Below are 21,426 nucleotides of genomic sequence, written 5' to 3' on the forward strand. Positions count from 1 at the left end.
CGATCCATGAAAGAAAGAATTGATGAGATGGACTTCAGTAAAATTAAAAACCTCTGCTCTGTGAAAAACAATGTCAAGAGAATGAGAAGACAGAATGTGAAAAAAAATTATAAAAGACACATCTGAAAGAGGACTGTTATCCAAAATAAAGTACACTTAAAACTCAAGAATAAAAAAGTGAACAACCCAAATATAAAAATGAGCAAAAGACCTGAATAGGTACTTCGCCAAAGATACACAGATGGCAAGTAAGTATGTGAGATGTTCAACATGATATATCATTAGGGAATTGCAAATCAGAATGAGACATTATTGTACACCTACTAGAACGGCCAAAGTCTGAATCAGTGAGAACACCAAATGGTGTCGAGGAAGTGAACCAACAGGAACACTCATACACTGACAGGGGGAATGCAAAATGGTAGAGCCACTTTGGAAACAGTTTGTCAGATTCTTACAAAAGTAAAACAACTTTTACCATATGATCCAGCAATTGTGCTCCTTGGTATTTACCTAACTGAAATGAAAACATGTCCATACAAAAACATGCACTTGACTGTTTATGGCAGCTTTATTCATAATTGCTAAAACTTGGAAGCAACCAGCATGTCCCTCAGTACACGAATGAATAAACAAATTGTGGCATATCCAGACAATGGAACATTATTCTGTGCTCAATAGAAATGAGCTCTCAAGCCATGTAAAGACATGGAAGAACCTTAAATGCTTATTACCAAGTGAAAGAAGGCAATCTGACAAGGCTACATACTGTATGATTCCAACTATATAACATTCTAGAAAAAAACCATAGCTACAACAAAAAGATTAGGGGTTATCAGGGATTAGTGAGGAGAGAGGGATGAATAAGCAGAACAAAGAGGATTTTTAGGACAGTGAAACCGGTCTATATGATACTATAATGGTGGATACATGTCATTATACATTTGTCAAACCCACAGAATGTGCAACACCAAAAGTGAACCCTAATGTAAACTATGGACTTTGGGAGATTACAATGCGTCAGTGCAGGTTCATACATTGAACCTACCTCAATGTACTGTAAAATAATAATAAAATTTTGTGTTTTTCCTTTTCTCTTTTCTTGATACCAAATAGAAATATAACAGCATGATGACCGATATACAATTTTTAGCTTGATTTCTTTACAGCATAGAAAGACCATATATTTCCCCTGATTTTTAGTAAGATGCTTTAAAAAGAAATGAATTATGAGCTAAAACAACCCTTCATGTCAGGGAATAGTTTGACGTTTGGAATACAAGTTTCACAGAGAAGTCTGTGATTTGAGGAATTTGAGAGATAATTAGAAAGAATACCCATAATCTCATGTATTTTTTCTAGTAGTCAATGATTTAGTAGTAAGTACAAATAGTTTTATTTTTAAATAAAGTGTTAAATTCCTAATCGTGTCTTTAATGTTTACTACAAATGTATCTTTTAGGGGTAGAAAGGAAACTCTTGTCCATAAAAGACAAATGGCCATTTATATTTATGCCTTCTTTAGGAAGTACTGGGAAGAAAACACCCACTGTTCTCTCTGTCTCACACTTGGTCCTTTCCAGTGGACCAGAAATCTGATTAGAGAGATTTGAGATAAAGACCACAGCTCATGCTTGGCCTTTCCTCTTGGCCTCCCTAGGACGAGCATGCTCACCAGCAAAACACAGATTTTCCTCAAAGCCAAGGCACATCCATTTCTGTCACTTTTTCTCCCATGCTTGAAGCCAAGTGAGGCTTCAGAATTTCAATTAAATAGATATTTATTTATTGTCCTTCTCTGCCCATCAAGAATGCAAACTCCCTGAAGGCAAAGACTATGTCATTTTATTGACTGTGTTTACCACAGACACTAGCAGAATTCTTTATTTATACATGTACACAGTACAAAATCTGTTGAATGCTGAATACAATTATCTTATCCCATGTTTAGTTAACTTAGACTTTTGGCTATCCCTTAAATATTCTCTAGGTTTTCCTACTGCCGTGCCTGTTTTATGCTGTTTCTTCATGTAACGCTCTTTCCCTTTAATTCCCACCATTGGTCTCATTTTTTTCTTTTTGAAATCTTATTGACCCCTCAAGGTCTATCTTGTTCTCAGACATCCTCAGTGACTTCTCTCTTGATAAACTCAACCAAATATGATCTACTCCTATAAACACTCATAATACTTTTATTTCTCTGAAAGAATTTACCATGTCTAAACTGACATTTTATTCAATCACATGCATGCTTTCTCCCTTCCTTTTGATTACAATTTTTCTAAGGATAAGAACTGTGTTTTAGTCATCTTTCTATCTCCAACAGCACCTGGAACTTAGTGGATGATTTAAAAACATTTTCGTACTGGTATTAACAGCATAAATCTATTATTTAAATTTGTTTAATCCATGGACTCAACAGCAAATATATTAACTGATTACCTAACTCACAGTTTGATTTACTTAATTACTAAACAATAGATATTGATTTTTACAAACCAATAACATGACATATTTAATAATTCATAAAATATAATTTCTAGTGTGCTAATAAATGTAGCTTCAGTTTTCCAAGTGAGAAAGTTGTGTAACAATTTTGATATGACTGTAGAGTGATTGCACCATTACCCCAATCATAATATTTAGATATGCAGATTTACTTTTCTAGATTACTGAGAGTTATAGTTAATATGCTATATCTATTTTTTTAATTTTACAAACAGAAAGAGATGTATTATCTAAGATAAAAATGTGAGATAATTATGAAGGAAATTTTTTTATTTTCTCATTTATAAGAACTTGGACTCCTTAAGGCATCTGGTAAATACAAAAGCTGTAAGAAGATGAAGACTCCTAATTGCTGAAGGTTTTATTTTATTAGAACATGCAGCACCAGATAATGTAAGGAGAGTCTTTAATTCTGCTTAAAGCCTGGGACCTTTGACTTACTGCTCCCTGTCAGGGTAGAAGATGGCATCCTCTGCTCACACAGGTGTACTTCACCAACATTGTAAAAGTGTACAGAGAATGGGCTATGCTTGTTAAATCCTTCTTCAGTCTTGTTATTTGGTGATTTTTGACAATTATACCCAATCTTTTAACGCTAAGTCAATTTAAAATGCCAAAAATACAACGAATACTTGTACACATGCTTTTCTACTCAGATACAGGAGTACTTATTTCCACTAAGAACTATGCATCCAGAAAATGATGGAGAGGATTTAATTTAAGTGGGTATACTGTAAAATTTCAATTGCACTTAGGATCCGGGCAATGTTTGTGGCTGCTCTTTCTGAGAACTAATATCCTACAAACTGGTAAAGTAACACTGGTTGGCGCTGCCTGCATGTTCTTTTGCTCACTTTTTTAAATTTACAAATAGGGACTCATTTTCTCGTTTTAAGGCTGGCACACAGTTTTATGCTTCATCTTTTGACCTTCATTAAAGGGAGTTTGTTTTCCATATCGCATGACATTTGTATACTCCAGCTTCTACTGTGCTGAGGATACTTTATTCAACAACGCTTTGCTGCTGTCAGTTTTACTTTGTCTTGTCAGGAAACACGTGACATACTAATGTTAAAATAATTCACAGAGGGTTGATAAAGGTTACTAAGTGCAAAGTATTAGTTTGGGTGTAGGCGGAACCACAGGATATAAGGGCAAGGACCTGAGACTAGTACCAGTGGAGTTGTCACCACTTCTAGGTCCTAAGAAACAAGGGAGCAGTTACTGAAACCCAGAATATGAGAAAATTATGTAGAGCAGGCTACCTCAAGAAGATAATTTGAGTGACAGGGCCGGTCCAAGGCAACACCACAGGAAAGCATCTTGGAGAATAAATACTTTGTTCTCTCTCCTTCTTCCCTTTAGTCTCCCAGAGCTCCCTATAGGTTAAACCCAACCAGAAGACAGAAGGTACAGGAGCCCTGCTGATGTGGTCTATTGGGATATCAGGCAAGAGGCAGAGAAGGTATGAGAGCATACCTAGAGAGGAAGACGACATATATCCAATCCAGCTCCTGCGCTATATGGTAAACAGCGAACACCACAACCCCCGACCTTTAACCTTCCTCATAGGCACAGCCTCAGCAGGATATAAGAGCATAATAATGGGTGGGCGAATACCACCTTTTTCAACACCTGACGAACAACTTGTCTCAATGAACTGGCATAATTTTGTAGTGTTTAATAATTCTTACCTGTGCTCATTTGTTGCCAGGTGCTGTTTAATTACTGGAGAGTTTCTGTTCAGGATTTTTAGCCCTCTTTGAGTCCAGACCTGTTGGAGAATTTTGGTTTTCACATTAGTTTTGGATTATGATTTTTTTTAATTAAGTGAGGCACAACTAAATCTTGAATTCCTAGTCAAAGTCTACAATACAGCCTGGGAACTAAAATTTCTTAGCACCCATCAGTTCAACTCTATCACCTATCACATTTCCTTCCATGCAAATTAATACCCACAAAACTGAATGGAAAATTAGCACTGAATTCCTGCAGATAGCTGGGGAAAAATTATGACATTCCGCAATCTGTGAAATATTCTTGTATTTTTAACACCACTTTTGGCTGTGCATGGAGCCTTTCATGACTTGCTTTCCTTCACTGCCTGGCAGCAATCTCCTTACAACCGTTTCCCTTTGGTCAGAAAAGGGAGGCAAATGCCAACGTGATTAGTATGCCAGTGTCAGTCAATACTTCGCTGACAAACAGCTTCTTCATTTGAATTGATGAAAACATAGTCAGCGGTGTCAACAATGGGGACCTCAGCACTGAGAGGCCACAGCCCACGGCAGGAAGAAAATGGCCCAATCCCACTTTCAAGCATGTGTCACTGAAGAACAACCTTCCTTAAGATATGGACAGGGTTTGCTTTCTCGTGCCCTTCAGCTTACCTGGGTGAGCGGGGTGTGCAGTCTTTTCTGATCACTCTATTATAAAATTACACTCTCCACAGACAGGTGAGATGCCCTTGAGCTATTTCAGCCAAGTCAACGCAGCTCACACTAACAGAACGTCTACTATATGCCAGGCTCTGCGCTAGGTACTAGTGATAACAAGATGAATGTCACACTGCTGACAAGGAGACCAATGCATAAGTAGACAAACACAAACGGCTGGTCCTTGTAGAGTTCAAAAGAGGGAAAACAAGTCTTCACTGGAGAGATAAAAGCTGTTTGGGGCTGGATACTGAAGAATGAATGAATATGGCAATCACAGATGGAAAAGGGAAAAGAACTTCCAAACAAAAGTGCAAACACTGTGTGAGTATTTACAGAGTGAAGACAGCACAAAAATCAGAAAACCAGTAACTTTAGTAGGTAATGAATCACCATAAATATGTGTTGGTATATTGGAAACAGAAACTACTTCCCATTTTCTATAAATTCTCAGTGTCTAGCACAGAGCATGACACAGAGTAGGGATTTAATAAATGTTGAAATGAATGAATGCTCATTAGGTGCCTTTAAAATGTTTTTAATGTATTTTAAGATGTAAGCACACCATAAATTTTGAAATGACCTGTGGAACTTACAATCTTTACCAAGATAAGTTGGATTACATAAGAAATGGTAATTTAGTAACACTCAGGAAACATAACAAGTTAGGATTTTTGATGTGGTAGGCGCACATCTTAAGTCTAAACATTTGGGATTAGGAAGCATCAAATAATCTTCAGATCCCTACACATCTTATATTCAACCATCCCTTTCATATTAATCAATGAATTCTCTATGAGGCCTGGTAGAGCTTACTCTGGGACTACCCTGAGTTCTCCTCACTTCGCCTGAGGCCAGTAAAAGGAGAGATTATGAGAGTCTCTTAGAAACTGTGCCTGAGCTGCACTGTCCTTGTCAGAGTCGTCTGTATATTTGAAGAATATGCCAGATATCCTTTGATATATGCAAGCTTCCACCACAGAAACACTCGTGTGTTCACATACTGTGTTATGTCAGGTGACTTTGCTTCTTCTTTCTGAGAAAGACAGCTTTTGGAGCCATAGATGCTACAGTTTAAGAGGCTAATCCTTTTCCACCTGATACAAATCTACCTGTCCTGATTGACAACAGCATCAGTAAAACTTAAGACCCTCCTACAAAGGGAAAGAGGAGTGGCACAAACAAAAAGAATAAGCTATCAGCAATACACTCGCTAAGAAAAGCAACAAGCTTGGTATGTTTTAGAGACTGGGTAATGAGAAGGCTGGAGAAGCAAAATGAAAAGAGAACTGTTGGAAGAATGTTCAATAATGCATTTGCTCAGATCCACAGATTGGAAGCTCTCAAACACTATGGTGCGAATTAAAGATATGCCAAGCAAAGGAAATTAATTATTAACAAAGTCAAGGCAGCACAGGAATCATAAGATTAATGACTTCAATTTTAAAGTGAAAAAATTACAAATAAACTGTATCCATAATGTAAGGAGAGGAAGCAGTTGTAATTTCATAGCTCCTACAATGCCACCCCACTGAGTGCCAAAATTCGTCCAAATTGTCCTCCCACTTTCCTCCAAAAGTCATAAAGACTTTGTTGTTGTTGTTAGATCATAAGTTTTTAACAGTTGTTTTTATATTTGAAAGTTCAAGGAAAACTCTTTATTTGAACATGTGGTAAAGTTCCTTATAATTTGATGGCATAAAAAAAGAACACATAAGAACTCAGTTTATCAGAGAAACAATTCAGCAACATGATGTGAACGGGACAAAAAGAATTTGGGGAACTAGAGTACAGGCTCTTTAGGGACCAGGGCACAGCGACTGGGCACTTCCAATGGGAACTGGAACAAAAAAGGAGATACATCAACTGACAAAGACTTCGTCTGATGCAGAAAGAGTAGAAGTAACTATCCAGGCTTCCTCCCTCATATTACCCTCCAATTTCTTCTCAATGCCTTCCACTGGCTGCCCCTAACCATAAGCCATAAAGCAAGAGGCTCTGGGAAACATAGTGTGCAGAAACAGGTGCCCTGAAACATAGACAAGAAGAGGGAAAGAGCAAGGATTGGATCTGAGCAAACAAGCCAATGCCTAGAGAAGAGAAACTATAGTGATTTTAAAACATGTTCATAAATTCTATGACCTTTCTGCCACCAAAAGTGGAGTCTAATTCCCCTCCTCTTGAATATCACTGGCCTTAGCAACTTGCTTCTAAGGAACAGAGTGTGGCAAAAAGTGAATGCATGAATTCATAAAAGATACAGCTTTCACCTTGTTCTCTCTCCCCCGTCCATCCTTGGAATCCAGGTTCTTTGAGGTACGATCCAACAGAGGGAATTTAATATAGGGAAGTCATTGCAAACAGTAGTTTGTAAAAGACTTGGAAAAATTAAACAGAGGGCAGAGAGGCAGTCTATGGGTGAGCAACAGCCAAGCAGAGATGAATAAAGGACCCACGTAGGTGGTCTGGTCACAGCCCCAGCTGAAGTTCCAGCTGACAGATGGCTCTGAGAGCCAGACAAGTGAGGGAGTGAACCTTTAGATGATTCTAACCCCAGTATTCAAGACACCCCTGCTGATGCCACATGGAACAGAGACAAGCTGTCCCCACTGAGTCCTGCCCAAATCACAGATCCATGAGCAAAAAAGAAATATTGCCACTGTTAAAGCCACTAAGTGGTGTGGTGGGCTGTTAAATAGCAATGGTTAACCCCAACCGGATTTGAGAGCAAACAAGCCCACGACTCGCACATCATTCTCATGTTCTCATTTCTGCTTCAGCTAACATTTGAAGGTCTCAGTCAGAGCCAACCACACTTCAATTTTATGGTCATTTTAGATATTTATTGGCCAGTGTTACTGGCAGTAAAAACAATTTTTCAACTCATTAATTCTGATTATACGTCAAAAGGATGAACGATTGTTCGTTGAAGCTATGGTTTATTCCTCCATTTAGAAATATTTCCATATGAAGGTGTTGACAGAACTTGGTCTCCTCATATGAAATATAAGACTTTGAAACTTTAGTTACATATGTGAAATTCAATTTAATTTACTATTATTTACTATTAATTTGAATAAAGCCCATCTCATTGACTAAAGAAATATCTATTTAAAGAGTATTACTGCAGAAGAGATTAATTTGATAATTGTGACATTTATTTTATGTTATCCTTTTACAGCATGGGAAAAGGTACAGACAAAGGAGATGGATGAGGGGAGCAGAGTGGAAGAATAAGGGAGGAAAAAGTGGAAGGTGACTGCAAAGGAAAGAGAAGCACACTATTGAAGAAGAATACTCATACTGATCTACTTTTACAAACACACTGATTCAAGGGCCCTTTCACACAATGGAAATGTTTTGTCAGTGGAAGAGAAGAAAATAAACATAATTGGTACATTTCCCAATATGGTTTTGGAGACAACAGATTCAGGGTGGCTTGCTGGAAAACATACCAGATGGAGGCAGGAGACCAGACTGTGCCACTAAAAAGCCATATGAGAGTCAGGTCACTTATTGTCTTTGTAGCTTAATTTCTTCATGAAAAAAACACATGGGTTCCAACAGTTGATTTCTAAGGTTTGTAAGTTCCAGCAATGAAATTCTAAAATTTTATTATTTATGGGAACTTTCCTCTTGCCTGAATGACTCTAGATTCTGATGCTGTGCTTAATCCTAGAGCAAAGGAAATGTTAAACTGATAAAACTGATACATAACGACTTGTCCCAGCCTGATAAACGCCTACACACCTCACTGTAAATTCTAGAGTAGCAACTCTGACATCAAATCCCAGCTATTGTATTTATTTGTTTTATTTTGATTTGTATTCACATAAGTGAGGAAAAACTGCCTCCCATATTTTTGTCCTGAATATTTTAAAAATAAGAGAAGTGGAGAACCTAATTAACCACACCTCACTTCCATCCTATGATATTCTCACATATTTACCTATGAATAAAAATTAGTGAAATTGTCCCCTACAGTTTGGATTTCTCTGAAAGAAATTCCTTGTCTTGACACAGAGCTGCTGCAGAGATGGAAGCAAACACCAAGAAGGAGTCTTAGAGGGACTTCCCTGGTGGCGTAGTGGTTAAGAATCTGCCTGCTAATGCAGGGGACACAGCTTTGATCCCTGGTCCAGTAAGATCCTGCATGCTGGGGAGCAACTAAGCCTGTGTGCCACAACTACTAAGCCTGCGCTCTGGAGCCCGTGAGCCACAACTATTGAGCCTGCGTGCTGCAACTACTGAAGCCTGCACGCCGAGAGCCTGTGCTCTGCAACAAGAGAAGCCAATGCACAAAGAAAAAGAAGCCCATGCACCACAACGAAGAGTAGCCTCTGCTCGCCACAGCTAGAGAAAGCCCATGCACAGTAACGAAGACCCAATGCAGTCAATAAATAAATTAAAACATAAATAAAAATAAAAGGATTCACTCTTAAAAAAAAAAAGGAGTCTTACAATCCATGCTCATTCTTCTCCACCTTAAAGAATTAAAGAAAGGAAACTAGAATCAAATTTCTTTGTGGTACTTTTTCATAGGATGAATTGATTCTAAATTTATATAGTATAATTATTTTCACATATGGCTTATTCCTTAAGTGCCAACACAGCATAGACTTGTGTAATACACATTACCTAACAAAGAGAGATAGAATTACCCACAATAACTTGTTTGCTCCAATACCCAGTATGTCTGAAGTTTTCAACATATATATAGTTTTTCAGCTATCACAAAATCAAAACATGAGAGAAGAGAATCCTTTGGTCATTAGGCTGTTCTTTGCCACTTTTCTGGTGTTTATGTCATCTTCCCACTTAATTATAAGCTCCTTGAAGACAGGAATTGAATCATGCTTCCTGGTAACCTTCCATGTACACAATGCAAAGCATCTAGTACATGTTAAATCCCTTTGTTTTGGCTGTCACAGATATTAGATATTCCCCAACTTGATTGAGGGAATTCACCTTGGTTACTTAGTTTGGGGAGGCCTAGTCAGGGCCCTTGCAGAGATACACAGTACTTTCCCTTGCATTTGCACCAGCCAAGTATACAGGGGTGATTTCAACAATGCTGCTCTGGAGATGAACAGACTCTAACTGTAATGGAATACTGTAGTCAAAATGGGCATCAGGAAAGTTTTGCCTTAAAGCATTCAGCTATTTCCACCACACGATACTTACCATGGGTAAAAACATAATACTACTATTAATAATGGGTGCTTTGGTATGGTGTTTGTGCTTCAAATGTCTGTGATGGTTAAGAGAAGAGCACCCCCTTTGAGAAAATACATCTTCAAAGACAGACTGGAGTTTAAAACCAAACTCCACTGGCACCAAAGTGTCTCAGACACTTGTTTGTCCTGAATCAAAGGTGAGAGAGAAGCAAGGATTTGAGACTAAAGGGAAATACTGTAGAAAATTCCAGCATTATCCTCCAGTGAAACTGGTGTGCTATGAATAGGCACACTGATGGGTAAGCATTCATATTCTTTTTTTTCCCCCAGTTTTTATTGAGACATAATTGATATATAGCCCTGCGTAAGCTTTAAGGTGTACAGCATAATGATCTGACTTACATACATCATGAAATGATTACAATAAGTTTAGCAAACACCCATCACCTCATGTAGCTACAATATTGAGGAAACAGAAAAAAATTTTTTTCCTTGTGATGAGAACTCTTAGGATTTACTCTCAAGTTTCATATAGAACATACAGCAATGTTAATTATATTAATCATGTTGTACATTACACCCCTAGTGCTTATTTATCTTATAACTGCAAGTTTCTACCTTTTAACTACCTTCATCCAATATCACCTCCCCCAACCCCTGCCTCTGGTAACTATAAATCTGATCTCTTTTTACATGAGTTTGTCTTTTAAGTAAAATTGACCTGCAACACTATGTTGGTTCCTAGTACAGAACACAGTGATTCTGTATTTCTATACATTTCAAAATGATCACCATGTTAAGCCTACTTATCATCTGTCACCATACAAAGATGTTACATAATTACTGACTATATTCCCCACACTGTACATTTCATACCTGTGACTCATTTATTTTGTAACTGAAAGTTTGTATCGCAATCTCCCTCACTTATTTTTCTTCTCCCTTACCCCCATTCTCTGACAACCATCCATTTGTTTCCTGTATCTATGACTATTTCTGTTTAGTTGTGTTTGCTTATTTGTTTTTCTTTAGATTCCACGTATAAGTTAAATCATGCAGTATTTGTCTTTGTCTGGCTTATTTCACTTAGCATAATACCCTCTGGGTCTATTCATGTTGTCACAAATGGCAAGATTTCATTCTTTTTACGGCTGAGTAATATGAATAATATATATGACATCTTCTTCATCCATTCATCTATTAAAAGGGGCATTTGGTTTCTTCCATGCTTGGCTATTCTAAATAATGCTGCAGTAAACACAGGGGTGCCTATATCTTTTCTAATTACTGTTTATGTTTTTTTCAGATAACTAGCCAGGAGTGGAATTGCTAGATTGTATGGTAGTTCTATTTTTAATTTTTTGAGGAATCTCCATACTGGCTGAACCATTTTACATTCCCACCAATAATGCACAAGGGTTCCCTTTTCTCCACATCCTCACCAACACCTGTTACTTGTTGTCCTTTTGATAATAGCCATTGTGACAGGTGTGAAGTGATATCTCATGGAGGTTTTAATATGTGTTTTGTTTCACTTAAACTCAGGGGGTGAGGGGATTCCCTGGCCATTCAATGGCTGGGACTCTGTGCTCACACTGTGGGCCTGGGTTCAATCTCTGGTCTGGAAACTAAGATCCCACATGCCCTGTGGTGCAGCCAATAAAATAAAAGAGGGAGGGGATCTGGGGATATATGTATACATATAGCTGATTCACTTTGTTGTACAACAGAAACTAACACACATTGTAAAGCAATTATACTTCAATAAAGATGAAAAAAAAAGTTGACAACCCTAAATTAGTCCTCTAAGTTTTTGTTTTTAATTAAAAATTTAAATGTAAAAAATAAACTTTTTTAAATTAAAAAAGTAAATAAACTCAGAGTTTCTGTTTTGGGATTTAACTTATAAATATTAAAACACAGAGATCTTAAGTGTACATGATGTGTTTTGACAAATGTACGCAAATATGAAACCAACATTTAAATAAGAATAAAGAGGGACTTCCCTGGTGGCACAGTGGTTAAGAATCCACCTGCCAATGCAGGGGACATGGGTTCGAGCCCTGGGCCAGGAAGATCCCACGGGCAACTAAACCCATGCGCCAGAATTACTGAGCCTGTGCTCTAAAGCCCGAGAGTCACAACTACTGAGCCTGTGTGCTGCAACTACTGAAGCCCGTGTGCCTAGAGCCTGTGCTCCACAATGAGAAGTCACTGCAATGAGAAGCCCTCACACCACAACAAAGAGTAGTCCCCGCTCACCGCAACTAGAGAAAGCCCTCGTACAGCAATGAAGACCCAAAGCAGCCAATAAATAAATAAATAATGAATTTATTTTAAAAAAGTATAAAGAATATTCCCATCATCCCACAATGTTCTCTCTATCTTCTGTCAATCTCCTCATAGTAGAAACTAACTACTCTTCTGATTTTTTTCCCTATAGATTACTTTTACTTGTTTTTGAAAACACTTGTAACTTATTTATAAATTAAATTTCTTTAAGAGATAGCCACATACTCAAATCTGCTTCCTCTTGAGACAGTAGAAATGGTGAGTTGTATTTTACATGGAATTTGTCAATTTCACTTGGCTTGTTGACTTTATCAGCATGAAGGAGTTCATAATGTTCTTTTATTACTCTTTTGATATGTGTAGGATCTGTAGTCATGTTTCCTCTTGAACTCTTATACTTTGTCATCTTTCCTCAACCTTGGTTTGACAATTGTGCTGAACATTTTAAGGAATCAAATTTGGCTTTGTTTCATCTTTGTTTTCTATTTTACTGACTTCCACTCTTTCTTATTTTCTACCTTCTCCACACTTTGGGTTTGTCTTTTTCTGATTAATAAAGTAGAAACTTCACTGACTTGAAAACATTCTTCTTTTTCCAATATAGGCATTTAAAGCTATAAATTCCAAACTAAGCAATGCTTTAGCAACACTCTATTTACATTTTTATATGTTTTGTCTTATCAGTATGTTTCAAATATTTGCTAAATTCCCTCATGGTTTCTCCTCTAACCCAAGTGTAAATAGATTTTCAGGTTATTTTTTGTTGTTGTTGATTCTTTATTTAACTCTGTTGTGGTCAGATAACATAATGTCTTCAGCTTGGGGGGATTTATTGAGAGTTATTCCATGTGCACATATACAGTATGTGTATTCTATGATTGCTGTGGAAGTAATATTCAATACATGTCAACTAGATCAAGTTGGTTAAGTGTTGTTGAAATCTTCTATATTATTAATAATTTGTCTCCTATCAACTCTTCTGAGAAAGAAGTGTTAAAATCTACAAATATTATTGTGATTTCCTTTTTTTCCTATCAACTTTGGCTTAAGGTATTTTGGAGGTATTGTTATTAGGTACATATACATTTAGGATTGTTATGTCTTCTTCACGAATCATTATGAAATGACCCTCTTTACCTCTGTTAATAGTTACTGCCTAGAATTTTACTTTCTGTTTTATTTATTTTGCCTTACCAGCCTTCTTATACTTAGTGTTTGCTGGTATTCCATTTTCCCTCTTTTTAATTTCAATTACTATATATCTTTGTGTTAAATATATGCTTCTTGGTAATTAAGATCTAATTTAATGTTGTTTGGACTAACCATTCTGATAATCTCAACCTTTTAGAATGTTTAATGCATTTATATTTAAATTAATAATAGACATGGTTGAGTTTACATCCACCATTTTATATTTGTCACATTTCTTTGTTCATTTTTTCTTCCCTTTTTGAAATATATTTGGTTGAACATTTTTTGTTTTCCATTTAATCTCCTCTACTGGCTCAATTATATCTTTGTATTATTTTATTATTTTTCTGAGTATTGCAATGTGCCTATATAACTTACAATGTAACCTTGAGTGAATATGCCACTTCAAGCATAGCATAAGAACTTTCCAATAGTTTAATTCCATTTTACTTTTGCATTCATTTAGCTATTGTTGTCATATATCTTACTTCTAGCTCTGTCAAACTCCACAATAAATTGTTACTATTTTTCTTTAAATAAGTTCTCACTTATAAAAATTAAGAGACAAAATATATTTTATATTTACCCATAAAATTACCCTTTAGAACTCTTTCGTCCTGTAGAGCTGAGTTTTCATGTGGTACAATTTCCCATTAGAATGAACATACTCCTTTAATATTTCTTATAGTACAGATCTGATTATTAATCCTTTCAGTTTATTCAAAATATTTTTAACCTTTTAAAATATTTTCACTAAATATAGAATTCTAAATTAACTCTTCCTTCAGCATTTAAAAAAAATTCCATTGTCTTCTAGTTTCCACTGTTTCTGATAAAAAGTAATTTATCATAACCATTTTCCTATAATGCAGTGTGTCTTTTTTCCTTTGGCTGATTTGAAGGTTTTTCTTTTTATCTTTTGTTTTTAGCAGTTTGACTATGATCTGTCTGTGGTTTTCTTCGTATTAATCTTGCTTGGAATTTACTGAACTTCCTGAATTTGTGTATTGATATTTATTCTTCAAATTTGGAGCCATTTTTTATTTCTCCTGAGCTGTTTTCTTCTGAAAATCCAACTACATACATATTAGTACATTTGATATTGTTCCTACTCATTGATGTTCCATTTTCTCTAGATGGTTCATTTTGGATAATTTCTATTAACATGTCAAATTTACTGTTCCTTTCTTCTATGTCCATTTTTTCATTTCACATATTTTCATTCTATTTCAAAAAATTTTGATTTTGTCACTGAAAGTTCAGATGTGTTTGATAAACACTGGCTATTCTACCCTAATATACCAAAGCAAAAATAGCAATGTCTTAGAAGGATATCAAAATAGATTGAGAAGGACCAGACATCAGATATTTTACTCTGAAGGAAGGGTAGCAGGTGGCACCTTGCGAGTTACATATATTTTAGGTTCTACATATAAGTGATATTATATGGTATTTGTCCTTCTTCTTCTGACTTAATATACTTAGTATGATAATCTATAGGTCCATCCATGTTGATGCAAATGGCATTATTTCATTCTTTTTATGGCTGAGAAATATTCCACTGTGTATATATACCACATTTTCTTTATCCATTCCTCTGTTGATGGACATTTAGGTTGCTTCCATGTCCTGGCTATTGTAAACAGCACTACTATGAACACTGGGGTCCATGTATCTTTTCAAATTATAGTTTTGTCCAGCTATATACCCAGGAGTGGGATTGCTGGATCATATGGTAACTCTATTTTTAGCTTTTTAAGGAACCTCCATACTGACTTCCATAGCGGATGTACCAATTTATATTTCCAGCAACAGTGTAGAAGGATTCCCTTTTCTCCACACCCTCTCCAGCAATTTGTAGACTTTTTAATGATCACCATTCTGACCAGTGTGAAGTGACACCTCATTTTAGTTTTGATTTGTACTTGTCTAATAATTAGCAACATTGAGCATCTTTCCATGTGTTGATTAACCTTCCTTGGAGAAGCGTTAATTTAGGTCTTCTGCTCATTTTTTGATTGGGCTTATTTTTTTTTAATTCAGCTATATAAGCTGTTTGTATGTGTTGGAAATTAAGCCTTTGTTGTTCACATCGTTAGCAAATATTTTCTCCCATTTTGTTCGTTGTTTTTTTTTGTTTGTTTGTGTTTTGGTTTCCTTTGCTGGGCAAAAGCTTATGAGTTTCATTAGGTCCCATTTGTTTATTTTTGCTTTTATTTCTATGGCCATGGGAGACTGACTTAAGAAAACACTAATATGATTTATGTCAGAGAATGTTTGCCTACATTCTCTTCTAGGACTTTTAAGGTGTCATGTCTTCTACTTAAGTCTTTAAGACATTGTGAGTTTATTTTTGTGTATGGTATGAGAGAATGTTCTAACTTTACTGATTTACATGCATCTGTCCAGCTTTCCCAACACCATGTGCTGAAGAGACTGTCTTTTCTCCATTGTATATTCTTGCCTCCTTTGTCAAAGACTAATTGACTGGAGGTCTATGGGTTTATTTTTGGGCTCTCTACTCTCTTCCTTTAATCCATATGTCTGTTTTTGTGCCAATACCATGCTGTTTTGATTACTGTAGCTTTGAAGCAGTGTCTGAAGTCTCAGAAGTCTCAGAGGGTTATGCCTTCAGCTTTGTTCCTTTTCCTCAGGATTATTTTGGCAATTCTGGATCATTTACAGTTCCATATAAATTTTAGGATTATTGGTTCTAGTTCTGTGAAAAATGTCATGGGTAATTTGATAGGGATCACATTAAATCTGCAGATTGTTTTTGGTAGTATGGCCATTTTAACAATATTAATTCTTCCAAACCAAGAGCATGGGATATCTTTCCATTTCTTTGAATCATCTTTAATTTCCTTTATCAATGTTTTACAGTTCTCAGCATATTAAATCTTTCTCTTCCTTGATCAGGTTTATTTCCAAGTATTTTATTTTTTTGATTCAATTTTTAAAGGGATTTTTTTACTTTCCCTTTCTATTTTATTGTTAATATAAAGAAATGCAACCAATTTCTGTATGTTAATCTTGTATCCTGCTATCTTGCTGAATTTATCGGTTATAATAGTTTTTGTGTGGAGTCTTTAGGGTTTTCTATATAAAGTGTCATCATCTGCATATAATGACAATTTTACCTCTTTCCTTCCAATTTGGATACATTTTATTTCTTTTTCTCATCTGATTTTTGTAGCTAGGACTTCCAATACTAGGCTGAATAGAAGTCGTGAGAGTAGGCATCCTTATCTTCTTCCAGAGTTTAGTGGGAAGGCTTTCAGCTTTTCGCCATTGAGTACTGTGTTGGCTACGCATTTGCCACAAATAGCTTTTAGTGTGTTGAGGTATGTTCCCTCTATATTCACTCTGGCAAGAGTTTCTATCATGAATGGATGTTGAGTCTTTATCAAATGCTCTACCTGCATATATTGAGATGATTGTGTGGTTTTTGTCCTTTGCTGATGTAGTGTATCACACTGATTTATTTGCATATGTTGAATCATCCTTGTGACCCTGGGATGAATCCAACTTGGTCATGGTGTATGATCTTTTTTACCTGTTGTTGGATTCAGTTTGCTAATATTTTATTGAGAATTTTTACATCTATATTCATCAAAGATATTGGCCTGTAATTTTTTTTGGTGGTGTCTTTGTTGTTTTGTTTTGTTTTGAAACAAGCTCTGGTCAGTTTTATTAAAGAAAAATTGTGCGTGATTTACTTTTCATCAGTCTTTTCTGGCATATTCTAATGATATCAGAATCACCTAGATCAATGATAGCCAGTGTGCATACTCTGTAGTATTTTCCACATACTGTGTACAATTCAATGTTATTGCCACTGTAGTAATGGACACCAGTTTTGGTCAACATAATGCTCTATTTCAGATTCCTCAAGGCTGGGCAGTTGTTGGCAACTATGACCAGTTTCACTTTGCTTTTTCTGATCATTTTCAGAGTCTGCTTCTACCCCAGCACGTACTTTCCACTTTTCATAAAAAGTTGGAGCATAGAGTTGATTGACTCTAGTGACTTTTTTGTCTTCTTTGCAGCCACCATCTTCCTGCCTTAAGTGCAGAATGCCTCCAACCAAAAGCAGCTGCCAAGATGGCTGAGAAGAAAGGTATCTGGTTTTGGTATCAGGGTGACGGGTGGCTTCACAGAATGACTGTGGGAGTGTTCCTGCCTCTTCAATGTTTTGGCAGAGTTTGAGATGAATTGATATAAGTTCTTACTATGTTTGGCAGAATTGCCCAGTGAAGCCTTATGGTCCTGGACTCTTGTTTGTAGGGAGTTTTTTTTTAATTATTACAGATTCTATTTCACTTCAACTAATTGGTCTGTTCCAATTATCTATTTCTTCTTAATTCAGTTTTGGTGGGCTGTACGTTTCTAGAAACTTGTCCATTTCTTCTAGGTTGTTCAATTTGTTGGCATAATTGTCCATAGTATTCTCTTATGTTCTTATGTATTTCTAGGGTGTCAGTAGTTATTTCTCACCTTTCATTCCTTATTTCATTTGGGTTGTCTCTTCTTGGTGAGCCTGGCCAGAGGTTTCTCATTTTACCCTTTAGTTTACCCTTTCAAAGAACCAGCTCTTGATTTTATTGATTTTTCTATTGTGCTTCAATCTTTATTTCATGATCTGTATTATTTCCTTCCTTCTACTGACTTTAGGTTTTGTTTGTTCTTCTTTTACTAGTTCTTTTAGGTGATAGGTTAGGTTGTCTGAGATCTTCCTCATTTTTTGAGGAAGGCCTGTACTGAAATGAACTTGCCTCTAAGGACCACTTTTGTTGCATCCCACAGATTTTCTATGGTTATGTTTTCAATGTCATTTGTTTCAAGGTATTTTTTAATTTCCTCTTTGATTTCATCATTGACCCACTTGTTTTTTAGTAGCTTGTTGTTCAGTCTCCACGTAAGCTTTGTTTTCTTGTTTGTCTGTCTGTGGTTGATTTCTAGTTTCATGCCTTTGTGGAAAGAAATGATGCTTGAAATAATTTCTATCTTCTTAAATTTCTTGAGGCTTGTTTTGTGCCCTAGTACATGGTCTATCCTACAGAATGTTCCAATTGCACCTGAAAAGGATGGGTATTCTAGGTTGTTTTTTTTTTTAATGTAACATCCTGAATATATCAATTAAGTCTAACTGTTCTATTGTGTCATTTAGATTCTCTGTTGCCTTACTGACTTTTTGTCTGTAAGATCTGTCCATTGATGTGAGTGGGGTGTCAGTCCCCTACCATTATTGTATTCCAGTCAACTTCTCCTTTTGTGTCTGTTAGTTTTATGTATTTAGGTGCTCCTATACTGGGTATATATATGTTAACGGGTGTAATATCCTCTTCTTGTATTGACCCTTTTATCATTATATAGTGTCCCTCTTTATCTTTCTTCATGGCCTTTATTTTAAAGTTGATGACTTTTTATGATCAGGAAGTTATATCACTGTAAATTCTACAGAGGCTTTAGCTGCCCATCCTTTCTTGTCCTTATGAAAATGCAGTTATAACCCTGTGAAATCTTAAGAAACTTTAAGGTGCCCCTTCTCGGCTACCCTCAATGATGAGTGCGAGCAATCCATCAAGGAGGAGATTTTCATTCTGTTGAATTGCTGATGGGCAACTTGGCCTCGCTGCTTCCAGTCCCTCCTAAGTCTAGGAACTATGTTTCTCAGCATCACCTTCCCTCTACAGACCCAGGCAAGAGTTTACTAATGAGAGGAACTCTTGTGAAAACTGTAAAGTTGAAATGACACAGAAGCTAGTATTGCTCAATATATCATGACAATCAGAGGGGCAGACATCTAGTTCCAGACTACTCTGCAAACTCCAGCTATATGGTATTTGAAGTTTCTTGGACTTCCCCAGGATTGACAGCTTCTTCACTCATTCCAAGCCTTCAGGCTGATGTCACAGTGGCTATTTCTCTGATCCTTCAGCTGTATTCTTCCAGACCTTCACTCTCCTAATTCCCATTTTATCTCCTAATTGCTATATTAAACCACTTATTTCCTTCATTCTTATCATGACTTTTAAAATTCCCAAACCAGACTGGTATATTCTCAAAATTTTTAAGCAACAGCAATTTTGTTATCTCAAAAATGTATGTCATCCAAAATTGTGCTGGCAAAAGTTATTACAAGAATGCATTTTGAACAGTGTGTCACTAATTATTAAGATACCACAAATGTTCTCAGATTCTAGCCATAATTATTGCAATAGGTTGAAATACAAGCAAGGCACACTGGAGAGGCATCCTGACATCTCTCTCCCAAATGGGACTTTCTTTCAGATCATGATCATCTGACAACAGATGACATAGTACAGAGTTGAACCCTATGATACTGCTGATACTTGATAATTTTGACCTACAGAAACAGAATTTTCTTATGGTTTAACCTAAGGCTATGATAATCTCTTCATTCTAACGGATTTTTAGTGGACAATGTATCATTTTTTTCCCATAGAGAAATGGTGACTTCTCTTCATAGAATCTATATTGTGTAAGAAGAGAATATTTGCTGAGGGTATGCATGAAGTTATAACTCCCTGAATTCAGATGAGAAGCATGTGTCTTTGAAAACAAAGCAGCAGTGCCCTCAACCATAGTTGATTTAATTTTTAAAATATTAAGAAAATTTATTCCTCAAAAATCCTAATATCTCATCAGATGTCTGTTCTAGATCAGGGTTTCTGAACCTTGGCACCACTGACATTTTGACCCAGATAATTCTTGTTGTGAATGAGGGGTGGGAGGAGACAGGGGGTGGGAGCTGTACTATGTATTGTATAATGTTTAGCAGTATCCAGGAATCTACCCACCAGATGCCTGTAGCACCTCCCAGTTGTGACAACCAAAAGAGTATTCAGACATTGCCAAATGTTCCCCTGGGAGGAGGGTGGTAAATCATTCATGGCTGAGAAACTCCTAGATAAAACAGAAATATGATGTTGGCAAGAGCTTAAGTTCTCTTTACTATCAGCTTGTATTTCAATCTTCTACCTTACATTTGGTTTTCAATCAAGACAGACTAAAATCCTCTCAACATTTCAGTAAGGATATTGAATGTTATCAAACTGTGTGGGATGTGCCAAGAAATTTTTTTAAAGTGCACTGGCTATAAAGAATCAAAGGAGAGGCCATGTTTAATTATTTATGAGTAGTTGAGTAGCAATTCAGAGTGAGTTTACACTATATGCTGCTGTTTATTTTTCTTTTAGATAACATTTTCATCACCAGGAGATATTAGATTGGTTATTAATAAAATATACTAAACAATGAATGAGCATGTAATCAACAAAACATCCCTTTATTTTCAATTTCAGCTATAAACTACTTCCACCTTGACTCAATGAAGCATAATATACAGGAATTCAAACCAAACAAAATACCTAATATTGAATCACTGTGCTCCTAAGACAACACAAGCTTCAACTTATTTCTTTCCTCTCCTCTTTTCCTAAACTTTCTCTTATTTTCTGATAAATTTCAGGCTCACCATGCAAAACATGTAGCACAAACCAACAGGGAAAACAATCACTGACCTATCAAGTGAATAGCAACACACTACTAAATGAAGCCTCTTACACAGGGTAGTCCCCTAGCCTGGAGAAAGCAGGCCTGTGGCAGCCCAGCTGGTCCTCTCATTTCAGCTGTCAACAACTAATACTATTACACAGCAGAACAGGCTGTTGGTGATTCATCTGGAAGGTACTTCAGTCTTTAAATTTCCCAAGGACCATATATATTGTCCTCAAATAGATAAAATCTACATTCTAACATTTATTTATTGGACACTTGTCTTTCTAAAATACTATGAA

The 21,426-nt window shown here is 36.3% G+C and overlaps 1 pseudogene; it reads right to left on the minus strand.

Moving 5' to 3' along the window:
* Positions 1-17,318: 17,318 nt before the first annotated feature.
* Positions 17,319-17,659, minus strand: LOC130842483 (60S ribosomal protein L30-like; annotated as a pseudogene).
* Between the last annotated feature and the right edge of the window lie 3,767 nt (positions 17,660-21,426).

Source organism: Hippopotamus amphibius, chromosome X, assembly GCF_030028045.1.
Source record: "Hippopotamus amphibius kiboko isolate mHipAmp2 chromosome X, mHipAmp2.hap2, whole genome shotgun sequence".
Taxonomy (NCBI): Eukaryota; Metazoa; Chordata; class Mammalia; order Artiodactyla; family Hippopotamidae; genus Hippopotamus; species Hippopotamus amphibius.